At 42.0% G+C, this 24,111-nt stretch overlaps 1 protein-coding gene and 1 long non-coding RNA gene across 3 annotated transcripts in view; one reads left to right on the plus strand and one right to left on the minus strand.

Annotated features, from left to right (window-relative positions):
• Window positions 1-12,907, minus strand: part of CUL1 (cullin 1) — a 55,165-nt gene extending 42,258 nt beyond the window's left edge. Inside the window, exon 1 of one of the 2 annotated variants that reach the window (XM_054817821.1) lies at window positions 12,782-12,907. The gene's annotated coding sequence lies outside the window, so the exon portion shown is untranslated. Of the gene's footprint in view, window positions 1-9,324; window positions 9,347-12,781 lie in introns of those variants that run through there. The other variant, XM_054817822.1, reaches the window with a different exon arrangement.
• LOC129203395 (uncharacterized) lies at window positions 12,202-20,985 on the plus strand. Its single transcript, XR_008576012.1, has 3 exons — window positions 12,202-12,576; window positions 20,129-20,276; window positions 20,681-20,985. It is a non-coding gene; the product is annotated as an uncharacterized LOC129203395 (long non-coding RNA).
• The last annotated feature ends 3,126 nt before the right edge of the window (window positions 20,986-24,111 follow it).

Below are 24,111 nucleotides of genomic sequence, written 5' to 3' on the forward strand. Positions count from 1 at the left end.
GTTACAAATCTACAACTGTACTGTGACTGCAGTATGTATAAAAAGTAATTGACCATTATTCTCTTATTCATCTGCAAAAAGCAAGCAGCCTAAAATTACAGTGCACTTTAATAAAAATGTTTTGGCATAACTAATACAAAATACTTCACTGCTGTATAAAAGTTCCTAACAAAAGGCCAACCCCTTGCTAGCTAGCAGAAAGCATAACCCTTCCCAGGCAGCCTGCAGAGAGGAGCAACAGCCAGGGCTCTTAGTCATCTCTCCAGGTGCCAGTAAGATGCAGCCACCCTTCCGTTGCAAGCCTGTGGTCACCCGCTGCTCAGCAGATGTGGAGTTTCTCCCACTATGACAATGGAAACTTCCTTCTCTAATTAAGCATCTCATAGTTTTTATGTACCCTGGTGCATCTACAAATACTACCTTTTCCCAGTATCTTTTAAACTCAAGGTGTTCCTCATTCACACTGTACTAATTTTTCCCTCCTCTCCATCTAAGGTAACCCTCTTTAAGTCACGATGTAGCCATTAAAAACAATGCCACGAGAAAGAACTTAATTTTGATTTTTATTTTCTCATGCAGCCCACTATGTAGAAACATCTTTTCTTTTGAAGCAATAAATTCCACTGCATTTGACATTACCTCACTATCCTTTGGCTGGGTTCCAATTCAAATTTCGCAATTAGACACCAATACAGAATGACAGCATCACATCACTAACTTCTTAGACTCAAATCATTTACTGCTTCCAGTTAGTTACTAGTTAACATAGTTGGGAAATAAAGCAATAGATGAATGATGCTATAAACTACTAATAATTGTTTTGCAGATTTATTCATGTACAGAAAAGCAGAAAGGTAACTATTAATATATTACCTTAACAAGAGTAAAGTTTCACTCCATAAGAATACTTTAACTGCAAAAGCGTATTTATGAAAGCAAACATTTTTGCTTCGTGGTTAAATTAAGCTATGGTGTTACACGTATAGAGAGAGGAGGGGTAAAACAAGGCTTTGTTACTCAGCACAGCTGTTATACACAACCAATCAGTGAAAAATATTAAATTCTATTTCATGTTAAAAGTGTAAGTGTAGTTTTCAAAATTATTTTTGTGATTTACACACTTAGAAAACCTCTCCCAGGCAAACAATTCTGGAAGGTCAAATCTGGTCCACAGTAATTACACTGCATCTCTTTACCCAAGGTCCCAATTGCTAAACTTATGAAGAAGGAGAAAAGGGAGTTTAGAAGTCTACCATTTCTCAGTGCCTGAGCTGTACACAACTGCCAAGAGCAAGGTGCCCTCTGAAGAACCATGAATTGCTACAGGTGAATTAAAACCTCAACATTAAGTCATAACCTTTACATCAGTGAGGTCTCTCACCTTCTGAAGTGCTGTTGGTAAGACTATGCACAAGTCAGTCTTGAACTGACCGTCGCTGTGCTTTCTTGCCAGAACAAATCAAACTTGCTGGTGACCCACTTCATGGAGAGGACCACCTGCCTGAGTTGCAAACATCCACTCTGTAGCTCTGGACCAGAGAACCCAGACTTCATTATATCTTCAGGACCAGCAATATTTACATGAGAAAAAAAAAAAAATTACCCCCGCAGTTTCCAGCTGCATATATACACAATTTGATGCAGCAGTATGAGTGTGTTCAACGTCATCCTATCTTTCAATCCTGCATTCAAGCACTGCAATTAAAACACTGTCAAACAAACCCGTCATTTCTGCCCATGCCAACTGTCAAACGGAGGTAATATTTCTGCCAAAACTTTAGAAAAACAGCCTTGAAGGACAGAAGGAAATGCTCTTCCCTCCTTTTCATTACTGGGGGGGACACAACATGACACACCTCATATGGAAGAAAACACACTGCATTGGAAAACAGCATTTTTGTTTTTACTGATTGTCTAATAATAAATGGTATTTCTTTAGATATCCCATCTGAGGAAAACGACGTGTACACTGAATGAGGCCTACAAGAAAATCTGAAAGTTAACCCTACTTTTATCTAAAAAACATAATAAAACCCACCAGATTTACAGCACCTCAAGCCATCTCCTGGAGCAATTACTTCATTTTTATGTCCTAATACAACATAAGTTTCAGCTTCACAGCTCCAAGGCCTATGCATGATCCATTGTTCTCCCACAACAACTATTTCTAAACTACAGATTTCAAGATAGCAATATAAGTAACTACAGAGAGAATTTGAAGCTGTCAGCTTCTTGGCCCAGTAAGAACTTACAGGTCCAGAGCAAGGTTTTCCAACTGACCCAAGAGCCCAGATGGCATTTTTTTTAAAGACATAGTAAAGAGGCACAAGATCTAGACTTAGGTAATTTCTAAGTATTTTATCCCTTGTGTAATTTCAAACATGAGAACATTCTTGTCACTCGCCTGATAGCGTGAGTTAAGGTGACCAGATTTAATCATACTAAAACCAAACACATGAGGAAAGAGAAGCAAGTTTCACTAATAAGCTATGGTGGATTGAATGCTATTATAAATAAGTTCAAAGACCTCTAGTGTTAGGAGGTTTCCAAAGTTCACAAGTATGTATTAAAAATCAGAATTTCACCTCTGCCTCAACTCCATTTTCTAAAACTGAACACAGGTTTCCCAGTAACAAAAATACAGTACAAGATCATTTGGACACTGGCGGCAAAAATTTGTAAAAATTGGTGCAGTGATCATTTTGACTTAAGTGGCCACTACAAGCCAAGTATCAGCCCTCTGTGCTGAAAGGATAAAGTATAATAAACATTTAATCTTTGGCTTCAAAAGATAAGGAGTAAGATTAATATAGCCACACACTTAAAAATGCAAGATGAAATTCGTCTTGCCAAATTCTTTCCTCCCCATTTTTCCAGCTTGACTCCTTTAACTGACTTTATCCTGCTCTCCTGTTGCTGTATTTAAGCAAGTCTGATCCAGAAATTCAACAGAATTCTGTGCAACAGAACAATATACCTGCCTCCACTGCTAGTTAGCCTGTAATATACAATCTACAAGGATTAATTGCATATAAGCATTAGGGTGGGGTGGGGAGACACTTAAAAATTCTCTTTGCTTTCACATTTTACTTCTTTGCCTTTACAATTTAGAAGCTATTTCTTGGAAATTTTTTTTCCAGGTTAAAAAACTTCTCTTGAATTCTAAATGATGCAACCTCCATTCTAGCACCAATTTATGTTTGATGGAAGAGAGACATGAGAAATAATTCTATTTTGTCCCTTTAATCACTTGCACTCACAATTTATGATTTCAAAGACACTTTTTACAACCATGTACCTCCAAAATAATTATTTTGTACTTACTTAACTTCTGCTGAGATTACCATTATGAGCTCAAAACTATAATGTAACATAGCTTAATTGAGCCATGGTCCTGCATGCAACATTTTTTAGCACAGACATTTCTGTCCGGAAGTATTTTCAGTCGCTAAATGTGCAGACTAGAAACTAGGCAGACAGTTTATGCATGTGAAGTGACCCAATCCTTAAAGCAAGACTAGGAACAAGCCTAATGTCCTTAGCACTACACATGCTACAAATGTGCAATTGATCAAAATCTGGAGAATCTGTCTATAGCAGACATTTCCACTATGCGCCACCAAAATGAAACAACTACTGTAAAAATGGTTATTCCTGGAACCATATCAGTAACAGAAGAGAAATAATGATATGGAAAAGGGAGAAAAGATTCTAAGATATTTAAGAGAAATTATGCAAATGACAATGTTCAGTTCCTCTGTATCATTACAAAATGCTGAGTTATATGTCATGTGAAAAGCTTTTGCTCATCTTATTTTCAAGAGACTTAAATGCAGTTCATCTCATTATGAGAAAAAGACAGATGTATACATGCACATACTCTTCCCTTCCAAAAGTTGTCTTCAGGTGGTAAAAGCATTCTGCACAGCATTTAAAAAAAATAAATAGTAGTTTAGAGTAGAAGCAGGTAGGCTCAATTTGCCAGTAGTTTAATACCAAGTTGTGTAATTTTGGTGTAAAGTTTGAGCAGTTATTAATTTACCTTCCTGACAACGTCTCCATTCAGGGCTTTAGTGCTCTTCCCACACCCTCTCCTCTATGTGTTACAGCTCTGATCAATGACATCCAAAGCCCTAGAAGGAATACACCCTACATTATTACTTCATGTGCCAGTGACACAGTTGCCAGCTGAAAAAATTTAAAAAGCACCTGGATGTGTTCTTCACAGCTAGAAAGACACTTAAATTCACCTTTACTTTCAAATTTAAACAGAATAAATGGAAGTAATTTGGAATTGTATTTTTACACCTTTCTTATTTACTTAAATTATGCATGATCACATTCACTAAAAGCCTTTTTAACTGACATGCATTTAATTTGGATCCCTGGTTACAAGGCTTTTTCCAAAACATAAATGACTATTTCTCAGAAGAGCACCAATCAACTTTGAGTGTGCCGCTTTTTCACTTCTGTCTATTCTTTTATTAGTTCTTTAACATTCTTCTTTTACTTCTTGATTTGAGCTTCACCTTTGTCTTCCTTGAGCAAACAGTTCCTGCAACCTGTGACAGAGATCTCCCCTACAGTAATGTAATAGCTAATACAAAACAAAAAAACCCACCCATATACGTGCTACTTAATCATCAGAGGCTAGGTCTAGACTAGACAAGGTTTGCTGATGTATCTATAGAAGCAAATTCTCCCTTCTGCACTAGCAGCTGAAGTAAACTTTGGTCAATATTAACAATCCTGCCAACAAGAAAAGTTTCATGGTAGTCTTACTGCACCAACATCAACTTTACAAATAATATGAGGAACTATATCCTTAACACTACTATACAGGTAAAACCTTTCAGGTGTTGTTTGGCCATCTGTAAGAGAGTTCACTTTTTCGCAGTTCAAGTAATCCTTATGTAAAAAGTTTTTAGATTAAACAGTTCTTAAACTGAACACATCCTTTCTAAACTGAGGTCTCAGGTTTTCCTGTGCTACAAACAGGATGCAGACCCTACTTTTTTAATACAGCCTGCAGTGATAAGCTTCATAGCTTGTTAAAACACTGATTACGCTCAGTTCTTACATCTTGGAATAAGGAAGACTGCAGACTAGGAAAAGAGCAACACTGTGTGCAGAGAGAATCAAGTCAAGATACAAGCACACTAAAGAAAAGGAAGAAAGGTTTACATAAAGTAAAAGGCCTTGAGTATTCCCACTCTCTCTCCGGCTTAAATGATATATAGATACAACCTGCATTTAAAAAAAAAAAATCCAACAACTAAAACCAAATACACATAAGCCTTGAAGGACAGCGCACATGAAGATGGATTTCTTGAATCAGCCAGGAAGATGCAGAAAGTAAAATCATGGAGGACAAGCCATGAAAACATGATGCTAGATACCAAACATGCCAAGCAGAAGATAAAACAATACACCTTGTTTTTCTTAGAAACAAACAAAAAAAAAAAAAAAAAAAAGAAGAGGCAGCAGTGGGGAGCCATATCGAACACAATTTAGATAGAACAAACACAAAAGACTCTGGAAATATCTCGAGCGAGTTTAGAGACCCTAATGATCCTGCGAGGACAATTCCTACACATAACTGCTTTCCTAAAAGCTCTTACCAGCCTTCAAAACTTTAACTAAAACCAACTTATTAAGCTAAAACACTATGATCCTATGGATCTCCACCAAGAAAATCTTGCTATGGTCTTACAGTTCACTTCAGACACAGCCTGATCTCCACCAGAACCCACAGGGCAAGTCTCTGAACCTGGACACAAATCCCCCTCCGTTGCAACAGCACATAGTGCACCACAACATATGCTCTCATACTGACCTGTTAGACACAAACAGGAATTTTCACCTGTAATAATGTTTCCGCACAAAGTTTTCCCATAATCTTGGAAGGTGGCTATTCTAATCAGTAACTTTAAAAAGTACAGACGTTAACGAGCGTAAAACAATTCTGGTTGGAATCTTTTCCAACGGCTTGCTAATTTTACAGCACCTTCCATCTTGTTACTTTTGCAAGAGCTCAACTGATCAAGGAAGTGCAGTTTGCCACTTCAATTTATAAATAAAGACTACGGTCACACCAATTCGTCTTGCAAACAGTCTGACATTTTCAGATGTTCAAATATACCACAAGAGCATGGTGTAAGTACTGAAGAGCTTCCTCCTATATCTACCTTCACGCTAATGTTTCACTCAGAAGCAGCGAGGATTGAAACTACCATATAGGAAAAAACAGTCTACAAATCAAGGAGTGTTGCAGTTACTTGCACTTATTTCCTGTGTGTGACAAAATTGCTACCCTGCAAAAACTGCCCCTCCCCCCTTTTTTTTTTTAAAAAATCAGATCTACATTAACTGCACAGATATATCTGCTAGCGATCTAGATTCCTACTATGGTATAATGCTGCAAACAGTTAGCAATTAATAGTATAGCTCCTATATATTTCATTCTAGATGCCTAAATATTGACAAGGCACACTTACTCACTTCCACAGCCAGCGAGAAAAAGAATGAGAACTTTCTCATCGAAGCCTAGAAAGGAATTCATACATGATTTTTCTGGTTCAACTATGAAAACTGAACTGTAACAGCCCTAACTCATAGCAAAGAATTTTTACGTCACAAAGAGTTCAGCATAAATTCAGTAACATTTTCAGCAAATTTTTAATCGGTTTTGACCTCTAATGACTGCAACAGACATGCCTGGTACAGAAGTGAAACAGTTTAAGTTAATTTTGTAAAAGTTAAAACTGATGCACATCTCTAACAGCCACACTTAAATCCTGCTTCTTCTTGATTTAGCTTGCACCATTAAGTTTTAATGCTAAGTCTGCATTAGAAGCTAACATAATCAATTTAATTACTTAAGCATATACATTTTGATTTTATACTACTCCTATTAGTGATGGCACTCTAGCAAAGGCACACTTTCAGAGATAACAAAACTTTTCCAAAGTTATCTCTGAAAAAAGCACAGTAAGAGAACAGTCTGTTTTCTTAAGAAAATGCAGAAATTTTTAGAAGTGTTTTTAATTGTGCAGTGAAAAGTTTCTTCTTTGGCTACCCAGAAGCAAGAAGAATATTTGCCCATGACATTGAAAAGCAAGATGGAAAGCAGCTAACAAAACAAGAACTATTTCCTATAACCCTCTTTTTCCCCCTCAATTCAGTCCTCCAAACTTTACATAAAACTTCCAGATGACAGTCTCCACTGCTGTGAGACTAGAGGTGTTTGCAAATTTACATATGAAATTAAGCTTAAATTACAGAGCAAAACAGGGTGAACTAAGGTCACACCAGCAGTGTTACTTCTGAACTCTAATCCACATTAAGATATTGTCCAACCTTAGACACACAGAGCAACAAAAAGTTACATCAGATGCAAATCAGAAACACAATCAAGAAGTTTCTGAGTTCAGCTATGGCTGCAATTGCATTCCTAATAACACAAATTCTTGTACCTCCCTGCTTTAAACTTAAAAAAATAACTTTTGTCTACCTCATATATTAAATACATCTAGGTCTCAGTAGCAAAACCACCAGTATCTCCATGAAAATGGGAGAAGCATGTGCATGTCTTCAGAAGACCAGTACATTATCAGAGCAGAGTGAGAAGCTGCCCACATTGCAAAAGCTTTCGATCATCATGATCCTCACCATCTAAAGTGCGAATAAGAAGTTTCCATTTCTCCTTCACGGTAACACCAAGTTTGAGACATAGAGCAACATTAGCTAGAGCAAATCTCATGAAATCCAAAGACAAGGACCATTTTAGATCACCTTTATGTACTTCTGATTGAAAGAAAAACACGTCAAAGGTATTGAACTGATACTCAAATCTAGTGCATAACTACAATGTATTTGATCCTTTATTCTTAGTATTGATGTCAAGCAATGACTTGTACCTGCTAGACCAAACTACAGCAGTGAACCTTCTGACTCCAAAACCAGAACAATCAAAAGGGGAAGAAAAGGAGATAACACTAGTTTTTCCAGAGTTTCTGGAAGAACATCACATCAAAATTACATTGTTTATTCAAGAGTCATAGAATGGTTTGGGTTGGAAGGGACCTCAAAAATCATCGAGTTCCAACACCCCTGCTGCGGGCAGGGACACCCTGCACTAGACCAGGTTGCTCAAAGCCCCATCCAACCTGGCCTTGAACACTTCCAGGGAGGGGGCATCCACAACCTCTCTGGGCAACCTGTTCCAGTGCCTCACCACCCTCACAGGGAAGAATTTCTTCCTAATATCTAATCTAAATCTACCCTCCTTCAGGTTAAAACCATTGTCCCTTGTCCTGTCACTACGTGCCCTTGTAAACAGTCCCTCTCCAGATTTCCTGTGGGCCCTTTAGGTACTGGAAGGCTGCTATAAGGTCTCTCTGGAGCCTTCTCTTCTCCAGGCTGAGCAACCTCCAGCCTGTCCTCATAGGAGAGGTGCTCCAGCCCTCTGATCAGCTTCATGGCCCTCCTCTGGACTCTCTCCAACAGCTCCATGTCCTTCTTATGTTGGGTGCCCCAGAGCTGGATGCAGTACTCCAGGTGGGGTCTCATGAGACCAGAATAGAGGGTGAGAATCACCTCCCTCAACCTGCTGGTCATGCTTCTTTTTTACAAGTCCAGGCTACAATTGGCAAAGAAAGTAGGGCAGTATTGAGGATAAAGTACAGGAGAACCCAACTCTGGCAAAAATTTGCATATGACTCTATACCAGTTTCCTGAATTGCAAAATGGAATTAACATTTTCCTATTTTCACAGTAGCCTTTTTTTTTTCCAGGGTTCACAGATGAAGAGGAATTTGAAAAATGTTACATTATATTAAGTGGAATGTAATAAATGTTTGGTTTATTTAAAAAAATCTAGTTGATTTTGACCTGTATCATTTATAAGAAGAGGTGAGGTAGCAACATGAAACAGTTAACTGTTCTGGCATCAGAGGTTCCGTGGGTAAAAAGAAAACTGTCAGAAAATTAGCCACTGGGACACACATTATTTTCTAAACCAGTGCTTTTCTCAGCAGCTGTACTGCAACTATTCCCTGATTTAACCTCATATAACTACTCATGCTGGATAATGCAACAAGCATTTAAATCCAACAGCATTCCATCTCTGTAGTTAGGTTAAAGGCTACAAGTTAGAGCACTACAGCAGGGCACATCAGCTTAGGACAATTTTATTACCAAGACATTTAGTCATGTCTGTAACAGCTCTGAACTGTAGTGTTGTAGAAACATTAATAGCCAATCTGTAGTAGTTCTTCCATTGAAAAACCTACAACTCTTATAACAAAATAGCAAGTTACTTACGTAGACAAGCTCAACAGCTCTCCATAATTTTTCCAACCATTACATTTTCTTGCCTTTTCCTTACTGAAAATTCTCCTTTAACAAGTGAAGCTCAATGGCCTCTGTGACAAATTAAAAAAAATAGTAGTTTAAGTCTGCTTGCTGTATAGATTACAACTTTTACCTAGGCTGGTAAAGTGGTTGGTTCCAACAACCACTTCTTTACATGGAGATTATCTTGAAAAATACAGCAATTTAAAAGTTTTTATTAGTTTACTCTTGCCAAAAAGACAATGCTATCACCTAAGTAGTCTGCTTAAAGAAAGTTCATGCACACACACAAACCCTGTTGGACAGCATGGGAAGTACAACAGCATAGCCACACCGTTGAACAACGGCACTGATCCAGCCACCTTACATTTTAATCTGATTCTGCCCTTGCAAGTTAGAAAATTGTGGTTGAAAAGTATAGTACACATGACATTGGTATCCACCTCTAACACACTGACAACCTCTTACTGAGACAACCCCCTCATTTCACATTCATGATACAAATTTTTGATGTTGAGAGTGGTATAAGTGCAAGTGGGACATCTTTAAAGCTGTTTCATCCACTAGGAATTTAAAAAAAAAAACAAAACCCACAAACTCCAATGCGAAGAGAAAGACTCCAGGTATACCCAATTCATGCAACCACTGACACCCAGGATGTGACTCATCGTTAAGCTGGGCCCTACTGAAATAATTGTGACTACACAAAACCAGGCACTACTTGAGAAATGCAACACATGAAAAGCAGTGCTTAGCTTAAAAAGTGTTTTCTTACAACTTATATGTTAAGATCTCTGAACATCCAAGATAACTTTCTCAAAGGACTCAGTATTGTTTTCATAACAATACAGCTAGAATGTAAAACCTTACACCAAGATGAAGAATAAGCTAAATTCAAAAAAGCCACCCCCAAATCAGTATCCAAATAAGGGTGTGCATCAATTTAGCTTAAATTAATTTAAATTATTTTCTCATGCCAACAGTCTAAGTAACAGGCCCAAGTTATAAGGAAGTTCAAACCAGTGTAAAAAGGACTAAGGTGGAAGAAGAATCATTTAGTAAAACCAGCACAATTTTGTCAGCCAAGGAGCAGAGTGCATATGTCTAATTTGGGTGCCTAAACGAAGGAACTGTTCTCTAGGTGATCCCTGGCAATGGAAAGTTTCCTCCAGAGTGGTAATTCAGATCAGAAGCATAGTTCAGTTGCTCTGAGCGGCTCAGTTACTAGGATGTGTGTGTACTCAATTGAGAAAATAAGCTGTTAACACTAGGCACTGAACCTGGATTCTAGAGAGTTAGATGTATAAATTATTCCCGAGACCAAAGATGTTCCCCATGCCTCCATGGGACAACTACGTCCAGTGTCCCAATTCCACCTCAAATACATGGTGATGATATGACTGTGAAATGTAAACCAATCTTAAGAACCAAAGCAAATAAGAAAGACGTAAAATAAAAAGTTGGGCAACAAATACTGAGAAACAACAGAAGCTGCAAAGCAGAGGGAAAAGACTTCTTTCTAGTAGAGTCACCAGCAGAGACACAAAGTGTCAATGCAACGCAGACACCTAACCATTAAGACACAACATTACAGCAGTTCACTGTGAGCGTCTCTGGAGTAAAAACTATGCACTATGGCACTTATCAAGTATCTTACTACTTCCCCGAAGAGGATGCATCCTAAATACACTCCATATCAACTAAGTACCAATTTAAAATATGTTATAACAAACAATATTCAGTGTAATTTAAGATACATGACCATTAGGTATTTCTGGTCCCCACAGGCCATTCCTCCTAGTCCTGCCAAAAGGATTTCCAAGACAGTTTTTTTTTTTCCTCCCCAGACTAACATCAGGGGGTGCGTGTGTATTGGGGGGGGAGGGGGGGGTATATGATTATATTTGAACACATATACTGGGAGAAAGGTTGTTGAGGAAGACAGTAACAAAACAAATGAAAACAAAATAAGGTAAACCAAATAAATCATCTGTGTCCTCTTAGTGCTGACTTAAGTACACAGATAACCTAGGGTTAAATTCCTTTCTCCTCAAAGGCACAGCTAGAGGATTTAAATACAAAGTGGGGGAGACAGCATGTAAGTCTACAAAGGAAAGGAGTATCTGGAAAGGAAAGAGTATTAGGTGAGATCACGAGGAAGGTTTTAGTGACAGGAAAATAAGATCAGAAGGGCAAAAAAACATGGTGGAGGAAATAGTTACTGGGAGGAAGAAAACTGAAAGGGGAAAGGTAATATTCCATCACCATCATTATCCCCCTATAACTTGAAGAGGAAATAAGAACCATGGGAAAAGGATCCCAGTAAGGACACTTTGACTTTCAGTGTCAAAGTTACTGGGAAATAAATGAGGATTATTTGCAATGAGAAAAAACTGCAGGACTAGTCACCTAGATGGAGGCAATAAACGCACAAAGAAACAGATAAAAAGTTACAGGGGGGCACCTTCTCTGGTAAGGCCACAACAGTAGGTGGCAAGAAGGGAAAGCCTGGTGCACAGTCCTTGACAGTGAGAGAAACCTAGAGAAGGTGACAAGGAAGAGCTGTGGGAAATATCCCCCAGCAGCTACAATGGTACTCGAGGCACAGAAGAATTTCTCTAGGTACAGCCAAACAGCTTCTAGACAGACCTGAGTGTCAGTAGGGTCTGGGGATGGCTGGGATACAAGAAGGTGAAAGGAGGCAGCACAGAAAAGGGCAGGAAGAACAGAAGGCAGGTGAACACCCAGAAACATTGCCCAGCGAGGTTATAGACCAAAGCTCATGGAAAGAGGAGAGCTGAGGCCTGGGACGAGCAGAGCCTGGGATGGCTGGGGTGGGCAGTCCTGGGGCCGGGAGGCAGAACGGGGGCGCGGGAGAACGGGCCCGAGGGGCTGGAGTCTAAGAGCCCGCGGGGCGAGAAGGAAGGGCAGGGGCAGCCACCGAAGCGGCCCCGGCCATGTGGGGGCCACGGTCACGGGGGAGGGCAGAGAGGCGGAAGGGAGGGCCGGCACGGGGAGGAGGGGAAGGAGCGGGCAGACTGGCCGGCAGAGCCGGGACAGCTGGGCAGCCGGTGGGGCGGGCTCCTGCTCCCCAACGGGGGCGATGCATTTTGAGTGCGCAGTTAGCGGCCTCCCCACTCCGACCCGGCCCGCGGCTCCCGGGGCCGGATCTGCGAGCGAGCCGGACAACAGCTCCCGTCTCCTCCCTCGCTCCGGAGCCAGGTGCGCGCCCAGGAGAAGAAAGGCGGGCGGGCGAGCAGGCCAGGCCTGGCCCGGCCTCCCCTTCCCCCGCTCCCCGCGGCGTGACTCAGTGCCGGGCCCTGCTCCGCCAGGCCCGCGCGGCCTCGGCCCAGCGGGACCGCCTCCTCCCAGGCCGGGCCAGGCCCGGTCTCGCTGCGACACAACGCCGCGGCCTCCCCACACTCACCAGCATCGCGCGTCCCGCAGAGTCAGGCCGCGTCCGCCCGCCCCTTCCGCCTCCGCCAGGCCCGGATCTGCCACCGCCTCCCCCCAGCGCGGCCCGGAGAGAGCGGAGGCACCGCCCCTCGTCGCCAGCCCCGCCCCGGCCCACGGCGCGGGGAGGCCCCACGGCTCGCGGGCAGGCGTGGGGGTTCTAGGCTTACAGCTCCCCACGCCGGGAGGGACAGCCCGCTTCCTTCCCTCCACTCCCCTCCCATGAAGGCGGGTGAGGGGCGCTGCGGAGGGAGGGGGTCGGGGCGGCACCGCTGCGGAGCCTTTACTCGCCCGCACAGCCGGCGGGGCCGGGAGAGCTCGGGGTGACCTGAGCCCGGCTGCTTCCTCGGCTGCTCTCTCCCTCGTCTCCCCAGGAGAAGAGCTGGGGCAGGTTGGGGCCTGGGTCAGCCGCGGGGCCTGGGCGCCGGCTTCTGGCACGGGTTAGCGGGACCCCTTCGCGGGAGCCTGCCCGCCGGCATGAGCCCGCCGGCGGCAGCCTGCCGACCGTCATCTCCTCGGCCGCCAGGCCATGCCCTGCCTGAGGAGTCATCATTCCGACACCCCCCCCCCCCCCCCCCAAGTTACTGCTCTGCCAGAACTGTCGGATGTGTTTCAGGATGGCACCATTAGACGTGATAAGACTTTACTCCATCAATAGCTAAGCAGCCGCTTTTGTATTTACGAGAAACGTGGGTATGTCCTGGACATACTGAAGTGCACCATACGCAGTCTCGAAGCCCGAGTGGGTGGTACAGCTGTGCATTAACAGCTTGTCCTTGTCGAGCAAGTGTTAAACCAAGCTGAGAGGCGATTCTCTGAATTACTGCATCGAGTCATTACCTCAAAGTGAACATTGCATTGAAAACTGATGGTGTTTGAAGTGTGGCTGTCATACGAACATAGTTAGAAATCTTTCTGTAATTGTGAATTTCAGATTGATAAGAAAACAACTTGGAAAACAACATTGCAGAGAGAAGAACAGGGTAGAAATATAAAGAAAGGAAGTTTTATTGTTCAGCTGTGAGCGGATTGGCAGATGTGTGAAGGTATTTGACTGATTTAGGGATAAGAAGTTACATGAATCTGTTTGCAAACTATGAACAAATTTAGGCAAGAATACCTAGTGTAGGTAATTCTAATTTACGATGATAAAATACAAACTTGTGAGCATATTTGCATCACCTTTATGTGAATTGCAAGTGGGGCGGTTAATTTTTATTTGTAACAGTATGAAATCAATGATGCAAATCATACCAAAATTAAGACAAGTTTCAGAAAAGTAATGTTTTGGAGTCAGTCCTGTGTTTTTTATTCCTGAGGACTGTCCGATTATATTGCTAGAGCTGTGCTGCAAAAAAGAATGAGGTTTGCATATCCTTGGTATTGTGTTGTGTTGAGGTTCTCTGCACTGCACTCTCACAAACCATGCTGATTTTCCCTTCCAAGATGAATTCAGATTCTGATCCAAATTATACCAGAAGACATTTAAAGCAACTCAAATGAGGTCATAAAAAGTTCTTGTCCTTTACATTAGCATAAAGAGTTCAACCCAGAAAATGCAGTAGTTTCATGGGAAAGGAAAGAGAAATGGGGAAGCAATAGGAAGAAACAGAAGATTTCTTTGCTCTGCAAAATGCCTCACTTGCATCCTTGTTCCACCAGCTGTACACCATTTTTGAAAACTGGCTTTCTCAGAGCTAATGGCCCTTAGTCACCTAAGTGCTTGAAAAATTATTTCCCTGTATAGTAATGCATTACTACGGCACAGCCTACTGAAGTGGACGCAGGCATAGTCATTGACATAGCTCTTGTAATGAAACAGTGCTGGCTAAGCACCCCAGAAGCACTGTCTGAGGAACTGGTTTAATGTGTAGCAGGGACACTCTCTCAATTGGCTGCATGGCATCACAATGCTTATATTAGTTTTGCCCATGTAGACATACTTTGTAAATGCCATTCCTAGGCATGACTAAATTTCTGGTTTGCTAACATATGTGAGTTGTACTAGAGGAGAGTTTGTGTTAGTCGTGCTGAATGCTGCGTCAGCATGGCCAGTTCTGCATGGTGTGTTAAAGACGTGTGTTATGTGTGCATAACATAGCTCATTCATACATCCAATGAAAGAATTCCAGTATTGGGATAAGTAGTCACAGAGGGAAAAGGGAATTGAATGCCAAAATAAGTATTACCAGATTACTCATAGCAGGATGGATAATACATTTTGAATTGTCCAATGGAATTGATGTACTTCGCATGAAAGGAGAGAAGCTTCCCCAAGAGATTGAGGCAGCCAAAATTTCAAGGACGAACTTCATGAGAGAAATCGACTCTGTTTTTACTGAAGTGAGTTTGCAGTGCTGCTGAGAGGGGCCTGTTTTGAAAGTAACTTGCAGGTTTCTCACTTGTTGCATCAGCAATGAATCAGCAGACATCAAGCAAGAAAATTATCATGACATTGTTTGCTGTCAATGTGAGTAGGAAGCTCCGTTGGCAAAGAGGAAAAACCTGAGTCATTCAAAGACACAGAGGTGCAGTGGCTGCTAGTTTATTACTATTGTCAGGAGGCTGGCTGGATGGAGAGGGATACTTTCCCTCATAGTTATATCTACAGTGATAGTCTGAAAACAGTAATTATATCACCTCCTCAATACGGACAGGAAGACATGCTAAGGGTAGATGATAACCAGATTTTTTGCCACATTCTTATCAAATATGAGTTCCGTTTTGCTGCCAATGCACCAGTGACGCAGGCTGGCAAAACAACAAAAAAAACCCCAAACCACCAGAGAGAGGCAATATTGCAAAAGTGTTTAATCAAACAACATGTCAAATCTGCTTTTTGGAATTTACTGACTCCGTAAGATAGGCAAAAGTAGTGAACATGGTCAAACACACCACATGATGATGTCTTAGATAAACTACAGCCAGCTTGAATATAAACAAATATTTCTTTGAGTATGATGCTGACCTAAAAGAAAAAGAAAAACAAAACACACCACTGTATTAGACTCCAGCTTGTAAATAATTGTTTTGAAGAACTAGATAAAGAAAATTCCTGTATGACAGTAGCTAGCCTAGATGCAAAGTTCTCCAAGACGCCGAGATTGTTACTCTTGTTCATAAAGAATATATGATGAGAGGATAGATAACAGCAGAGGGGTCATTGCTAGACTTGTATCTGTCCTAAAAGTCTAAAGTCTATGCTACAGAGATTCCCAAGTGTATTCATACCTTTTAATCAGTGGCAAGGTACTTATTATTTTGAACTCCTTCAGTTACACTCAGTGGGCTCACAAAATGAGAATAACTTTGAAAGTCTCACTCAAAGACCTCTTCCAAAAGTATTCTAGATAAGAAAATGTTGCACTACAACTTCTGTTAGAGTACAGGACTTACACTTACACTGATCAATGTGCTTTTCACTAGCCAATACATTTACCTGATGAATTATAACAGAGTTTTAAAGTTATATTACAAAATGTAACTACCAAATGTTTTCAGTCCTCAATGTGTTTAACGAATTTAAATATGAAGTAGAACTCTGATTTGCACATCTGATTTTTCTTAAAGGTATGAGAACATTATTGTTTTCATCTAGATTACTTAGTCCAATGCTTCTTATTTATAAGTATGCAAGCAGTCAGTGAAAGGGATGAAGGGAGACTGCTATTCACTTTCTGCCAGGAAAATTCTTTGGATGCTGTGGGGACTAAGAAAATGTTAATATTATTTGCTTGGGGCAATAATATAATAGAGCTGCAAAAATAAGTTATTAATGGATAATTTGGCCTTCAAAATACATCCAGATACAGAAAATCACCAGATGTGTACAGCTTTAATAAACTTGTGCTTACAACATCTGGGAAAATGGTACTCTGGGGGGAAGGCCTGTGAAACTAAAATGAATTTGTTAGTGGGATCTGCTAAATTTGAAAGAGATTATCAGGATATACAAGCTAGGTGGAGAAGGGAAGGAGGAGATTTAGCAAACTACCAGTCTGAAAAAGTCACTCGAGAGTAGACTTAGAGTTAAGCTGATGGCACAGACTTTGCTGTGCATGCGAGTTGGAGATGTGCGACCGGAACATTCCCATCGCACTTGGCAGTGCTAGTGGGTACAGGACTGCAAGTCTCCTCCCTACCCTGGTAAATCTCCCAGTAAACATGCAAAAAAGTTTGAGTGGTGTTTCCTAAACTCAGTTAGAGGGTTTTTGTTTTGGTTTGGTTTTCCGCAACAGCGTGCTGGATAGATACCGCCTGATAGAGTAAGGGATTTGATGATGTGAAGGTGGGCCTGTTAGCATCTGCTTTTAAGCGTATGCATTTTCATAAAATTTGATGCCAGTGTGTTAGGATATTTTCCTTCATTGTGGAAAGGAACCCACTGAGCGCCAGGGTGGAGGTTATCACATGCCTGACTAGGAGACCCTGTCAGTGGTGTAACTGAAGTACTCAGAGCCCTAAGTAAAGAATTCCTGTAGTCCAAAAGCGACTTAGGTCTGCACAGGGGCAGGCAGCACCAACAATGTTGACTCACACACCTGAATCTGCAGGAAGGGTGGATGTCTGGAAGCCTGTTTTGCACTTGTTTCCAACCATTTGTGGTGAGCACAGCACACTTTCTTCACTGTCCTTCCTTGAGAACTGGTGAAGGCTCCTCAGAAATTTGAGCCAAATGCTATTAGACTTACTCTCAAATCCGTTTTTTGGAGCCTGAAAGCCAAAATTTCACAGGTAATATTTTTACAAGGTATGTCTATGGCTGAGAGGTGCCCTCAGCTCTGGAATTTTTTGTACTGGGAAGCAAGCTGTACATGAATACGATGGATTTAAACTGAAGTGACCATATATATGTTGTGCATCTCTCACACACATGAAAATCTGTTCCAAAGTGTGAGAATGCCTCAGTGAAAATAGTGAGGTTCAGCAAGAGGTGATCAGTCAAACTTCTAGGGCGGTTGTGTGATATATGTTAGGTGCATGCTTGAGTAAAGATTTTTCTTGCTACAAGTCAGAACAACATGTTTGAAATTTATCTTGCAACCTGGTAAAGAGACACAGACTTTTCTGGATAGTCAGCATTTACACAATGGTTAAGGATCCCTTGATGCATGTTTTTTTTAATCTTCCTTCGTGGCCAGAATACTGGGTACTCAGTCATACATCCTCAAGTCTCAATGGCAGATACTGTTTCCAAATATTTGAGAGATTCAGAAGCTAACTTTCAGTATTTTGTGTATCAAGACCATGTACCAGAAAAGATTTTCTATGCATCTCATACATTACTGTAAACTGGATTATCACAACGATATTCTTCTACCTCCAGGAAGCAGCTTAAAATGTTTTCCTACTGTGTTTGTCCTTAAAAAGATATTTCTAAACTTTCTTTTTTATGTGGTGTCATCAAACTTACAACTAAAAGCCAACGAAAACTATTACCACTAGAGGACAATGAAAACTGTTCTGTATTCCCTGTGAAACAGGACAAAGCTTTGCCAATTACGTAACCAAACTGCTTTCTCAGAAGTCTTATTCTCTCTAGGCCCTGTGAGGGTTTTGTATTTGAGTCTGCATTAACCAATTCAAGGCAGAATGCTCTGAATTACCTCTTTCTGATGAAATTCTTACTAGTCATTTTCTTTGCCAGGAGAAAGTCTGTGTGGATAATTCTTTGCAGAAATTGTTACAGATATGGCAAATGGTCACAGGTTTTTTCCAGTTGAAAGAACTATGTCCTTCTTTCCTTCCCCTTTCTGTCCCCCTTCCCCTCCTAAATCTTCAGTTTGTTTGACACAAAGCATTTCATTTGACCTGAAAGGAAATTTTGTCTACAAGTACTAGAAACTGAGTTCTGTTTTCTGTGAGAGTGACAGCATTGTCCTTGCTTTTTTCTTTCTCTAAGGGGAATCTATAAATTTGCCTGACTTAACAGGAGAATGTTCTTCCCACCTAGCACTAGGCTTTGGTTGTACTAGCATGAGCCTTACTGTGCTTTGCAGAAGTGAAAAAGAGTGGGGAGCTATTATGCCGTTCAGCTGGGAGGTGGGACCTCCTGCCTGTAGGTTCAAATTTGCTAATAGTTTGAGATTACTAAGCTACAGCTGTCTTTCTTTTTCAGCTAATACATTTTCCAAAACTAGCAAGGATTGTCATGAGTGCTAAGAGAAAGCAGTGTTATGAAGGCTGACATAAGGAATACACACTGGCTGTAATCTTTATTATTCATATGCATTACCTCTCTGGAACCACAAAATATCCTCCTCTTGTGTGTTTCAATTTCCATGCCTAATGTCAGATAGAGAGTCTCAAAACAAAGCAAAACTGAGATTAAGTGCGTAAGTGATATCAGCTACTTCTGTGCTGGTTTTTTGGTCTTAATGAGTGGCATCAAATCTGCCAATTATTGGTCACTTTGGCAGCAACAACTTAAGGAAGCAATACAGTGCTAGTAATGCCTAGCTGTTCCTGTATGATACTGTATTAAAGTACTAATACTTGCATTTTATAAAGGTTGCATGGCTGTATTGAATATCTCTTTTTTTTTCTGGGAGATCCATTTTCCTCAGTATTTCAGTCGAGAATGTTTGGCCAGGCTCATAAGCGATGGTTCCCCATTTTAAGGCTTTATTCCTGCTTTTGAAATGAGCACAGTTTGCTCCCCAGCTCTGAGAACCTCTGTTGCTTGAACTAGCGAGAGGCAGCAGACGTGGTTTTGCCCTTACTGTTTCTTCTTGGGGAGTTGCAAGCTAAGATACAGGAAATAGAAAGTGTTTGGGAAAGGGATATATGGTTGTGTACAGCATTTGAACATACTGCAAAGAGGCTGCCAATTTCTACAGCTTTTCTGCTTAGTGGAAAATTTTAATTTCAGGATTGTCCATCATTACTAGTAAATGAGTCTTGGGCTCACTGTCTATCATGAATGTTTGTATAAACTAACTAAGAAGAGAGATCACCTGTGCTTCCAAATTCAAAGGTGCCTGAAAGAATCTGTCAGTGGCAGCTCATACTCCAGTATCTACTGCTTCTTGTGCTGTGAATGTTTGCTGGAAGGTAGAAGACATTTTGCAGAGTTCTCATTGTTCTTCACAAAGACAACCAGCCTCTGGATGTGGAAGACAGGCAGTGCCAGACCAATATATTGAATAAAAAGGCAGTCTAAGAATGCTGACAAATACGGTAACCTTTGGTTAATCTGTTGCTCCTTTTATAGCCACAGGCTAATGTTAATACTGTTGAGTACTCTTGCTGTCTGTATCACCAAGAATGGCAGAGGACAGTAGCTCTCCTCAAGACTTCTGATTTTGTTCTTCTCTGCTAGGTGTCTGTCACCTGAATGATTGACTGCTTCAGACGTTTGCAGCAGAGTAAATTCCAGCAAGAGAAAAGAGAGAGAGAAGGCTTGGAAGGGACGTACAATGATCATCTAGTCCAACTGCTTGACTACTTCTAATAGTTCTAATCTCAAGGTAAGATGTGGAGACTTTATACAATGTTGTATCACACAATTGTAAGTGGAGTACTATTGCCCATCCAGAGCAAAGATCTTGTTCCCAACTATAAAGTATTTTAAATTCCAGAACTGAGAATATTTGTTTGCACATCTAAAGGCACATGTCTGCTCTGCGAAATCTTAATGAAAAGAAGATGGTGGTAATTTTTTCCCCCCCTTCTCAATCATTTCTAGATTAAATGCTTTAAATCAGAAATGGTCTCTTTCTGCTAATGCCTCAGCTGTGTACTATGGCAGATCACTCACTGAGCCACTGTCTTGTCTTTTTCTATGATCATCTTCATTGGGCTGAAGGTTTCTCTTGGGCCTGAGATCCAAGACTCAGAATTGGTTTAACTTATTAAAACTCTTTATTTGTAGGAGTTTTTACAGACTGGAAGACAACTTTGGTTATGCTTCTCATTTTTATTTTGAGTATCAGCTAACCTGCTCCTAATGAAGCAGAAATATAAACTTCATTGATGCTTAGTAAATGACATGTTGCATTTTTGTTTGTTTGTTTTTCTGCAGTGGTTTGATATTTTGTGATGATGTATATAGAGGCAGCTGTTCACAGACACAACATGTATATTGAAACAAATTGGTGTCTCACATGAACATTTTTCATATTGGAACACTGCTGTTTTGGGCTCAACTTCTGAAATTGTTTCTCACAATATTTCTGCCTGAAGGGAGGAGAACAATGAAGAGAAGTCTCACAGGAGCACACTTCTCCTGCAAGTCACAGCTCAGCTTTTCACACTCAGCAGATTTAAAACGAGTTTATCCTTCCTGCTTGCTTACTCAGGCTGAAACTTCAGACCTTCCAAGGCTTACTTTCCTTGGTTTGATCCCTTTTAGATGCTTCACAGGACACATTCTCTTGCTGACGTGGCTTAGCCCCAGCTGGCACCACGCGGCTGCTTGCTCACCCCTACCCCAGCGGGATGGGGAGGAGAATGGAAAAACAAAGGCAAAACCTTGCAGGTTGGGATAAGGACAATTTACTGGGATGGCAAGGGAGAGGGAAACAACAGTACTGATAACAGAATGTTCACAATGGGTGATAACAGAAAGCAATTTACCAATCCGATGATCAACCCACCAAGATGCTCAGACCATCCCAGGGCCACCCTCTACCGACTAGCCCCCTTTTATGGTGAGCATGACATCACATGGTATGGAATAGCCCCCTGGCCAGCTTGGCTCACCTGTCCTTGCTCCTTGTGAAAATTAACTCTATCCTAGCCAGAACCAGGACACTTGTGTAGGGGAATTAGTTTCTGATCAGTATCGAGTTTAGCCACAGTACATAGAATTCCTCCAAGCAGGAAGGTCTAATAAGGAGCATCATGAGAGATTGGTCATAATATATTTAAATGCTGACAAGCTTGTGATTTTCCTTCAGTACCATGATACTTCAGAGTTTATATGCTTAAAGCTTATGGTTTAGGTTTTGCTGTAGAGTTTTTTGGCGGAAGAGTATAGGCAGAGGAAATATTTGTATCCCAGCTTTTCACCAGCTTGACAGGTAAAATCAGTGAATTATGACAATCACACAGGGGATCATTTGTAGTAATCTAATGCATTCTCACCTCTGTGCCTGGCAAGATTATGGAGCAGACCCTCCTGGAGACTATGCTCAGGCACATGGAAAACAAGGAGGTGATTAGTGACAGCCAACACGGCTTCATGAGGGGCAAATCGTGCCTGACAAACTTGGTGGCCTTCTATGATGGGGTTACAGCGTCGGTGGATAAGGGAAGGGCAACTGACGTCATCTGGACTTGTGCAAGGCATTTGACACTGTCCAGCACGACATCCTTGTCTCTAAATTGGAGAGACGTGGATTCGATGGATGGACCACTCGGTGGATAGGGAATTGGCTGGATGGTCGCACTCAAAGAGTTGTGGTCAATGGCACCCTCAGCAAGTTTGCCAACGACACCAAGCTATGTGATGTGGTTGACACGCTGGAGGGAAGGGATGCCATCCAGAGGGACCTTGACAGGCTGGAGAGGTGGGCCCGTGTGAACCGTATGAAGTTCAACAAGGCCAAGTGCAAGGTCCTGCACGGGGGTCAGCGCAATCCCAAGCACAACTACAGGCTGGGCGAGGAATGGATTGAAAGCAGCCCTGAGGAGAAGGACTTGGGGGTATTGATTGATGAGAAGCTCAGCATGAGCCGGCAGTGTGCACTTGCAGCCCAGAAAGCCAACCGTGTCCTGGGCTGCATCAAAAGAGGTGTGACCAGCAGGTCGAGGGAGGTGATTCTGCCCCTCTACTCCGCTCTTGTGAGACCCCACCTGGAGTACTGTGTCCAGCTCGGGGGGCCCCATTACAAGAGAGACACTGAGCTGTTGGAGAGAGTCCAGAGGGGGGCCATGAAGCTGACTGGAGGGCTGGAGCACCTCTCCTATGAGGACAGGCTGAGAGAGTTGGGATTGTTTAGCCTGGAGAAAAGGCGGCTCCAGGGAGATCTAATTGCAGCTTACCAGTGCCTGAAGGGGGCCCACAGGAAAGCTGGTGAGGGACTGTTTATCAGGGAGTGTAGTGACAGGACAAGGGGTAATGGGTTTAAGCTGAAGGAGGGTCGATTTAGATTAGATGTTAGAAAGAAATTCTTTACTGTTAGAGTGGTGAGGCACTGGAACAGGTTGCCCAGAGAGGTTGTGGAGGCCCCCTCCCTGGAAGTGTTCAAGACCAGGCTGGATGGGGCTTTGGGCAACCTGGTCTAGTGGAGGGTGTCCCTGCCCATGGCAGGGGGGTTGGAACTAGATGATCTTTGAGGTCCCTTCCAACCCAAACCATTCTGAGATTCTATGATTATCTGCATATATCAGCGCATGGCATAAATGTAACACAGACGTTGGCAGGAAAGATAAGAAGAGAGGTGGTTTGCATGGTCAGGAAAACAGATGATACCTAAAAAGCTTTCTGAAATGTAGCCTGTGCCACAGAAACCTCTGCAAGTCCCTGCTTTTGATATTTGTGGTGTGAGTCTGTGGGTAACTATGACAGTGACAGGTGCTCTAGCAGCTCCTGGAGTGTTACAGGCTGTGAAGACTGCTGTTTCTCTAAAGAGACCGTTGGTACGGGGCTGACGTTGGTGCCCATGAATGCACATGCCAGCCAGTGCCAAAGGGCAGAGCAAAACTCATCAGTACTGCCCTTTACTGAGCACACAATGTGTTTCTCTAACACAGAGATTTCAATCCATTCCACCTTTCCTCCACGGCCAGGCTCTTCTCTGGGCAACAGAGGTCACTATTTCTTGATCCTTTACTTCTAGAGCCCGCTCTTCCCTTTTGATACCAACTCAGGACATCATATGAATCGGCAACAAGCTGTCCCTTTGTGGCTTCTCCTGTTTCCTCCCTTTGCTTATGAACACCTCTTGCAAGAGCATTGCTGCTGCAGTTCCCTCCAGCTTGCGTCCCTTTTGCCCTGGCTGCAGCTTTGCTGTTTCTAACTGGTGTCCTCAGCACGTGCCCTCCATTGGACTTACTGGTACTGCTGTGGTGTGAGGGTTTGTTTGCACTAACCCAGGAGATAGGTGTAGATATAGATACAGATATGTGTGTGGTTGTGTGTGTGCGTATTATTTTTTCCTGCTTGTTTCTAAGAGGTGATTATGCTTGTTTTGTACCAGGAGTGGGCAGAGGCAGTAGCATTTTCTACTGTTGTTTTCGATGTGAATAATGGTGTTTTGCCTCAAAGAACAGTTTGTTCAGACAGACATAAAAATGTCCTCATTTCAGATAGGAACCCAGCCGGGGCTGTCTTCTGCAGCCTACAGCAACATCCCCAAT

Source organism: Grus americana, chromosome 2 (assembly GCF_028858705.1).
Source record: "Grus americana isolate bGruAme1 chromosome 2, bGruAme1.mat, whole genome shotgun sequence".
Taxonomy (NCBI): Eukaryota; Metazoa; Chordata; class Aves; order Gruiformes; family Gruidae; genus Grus; species Grus americana.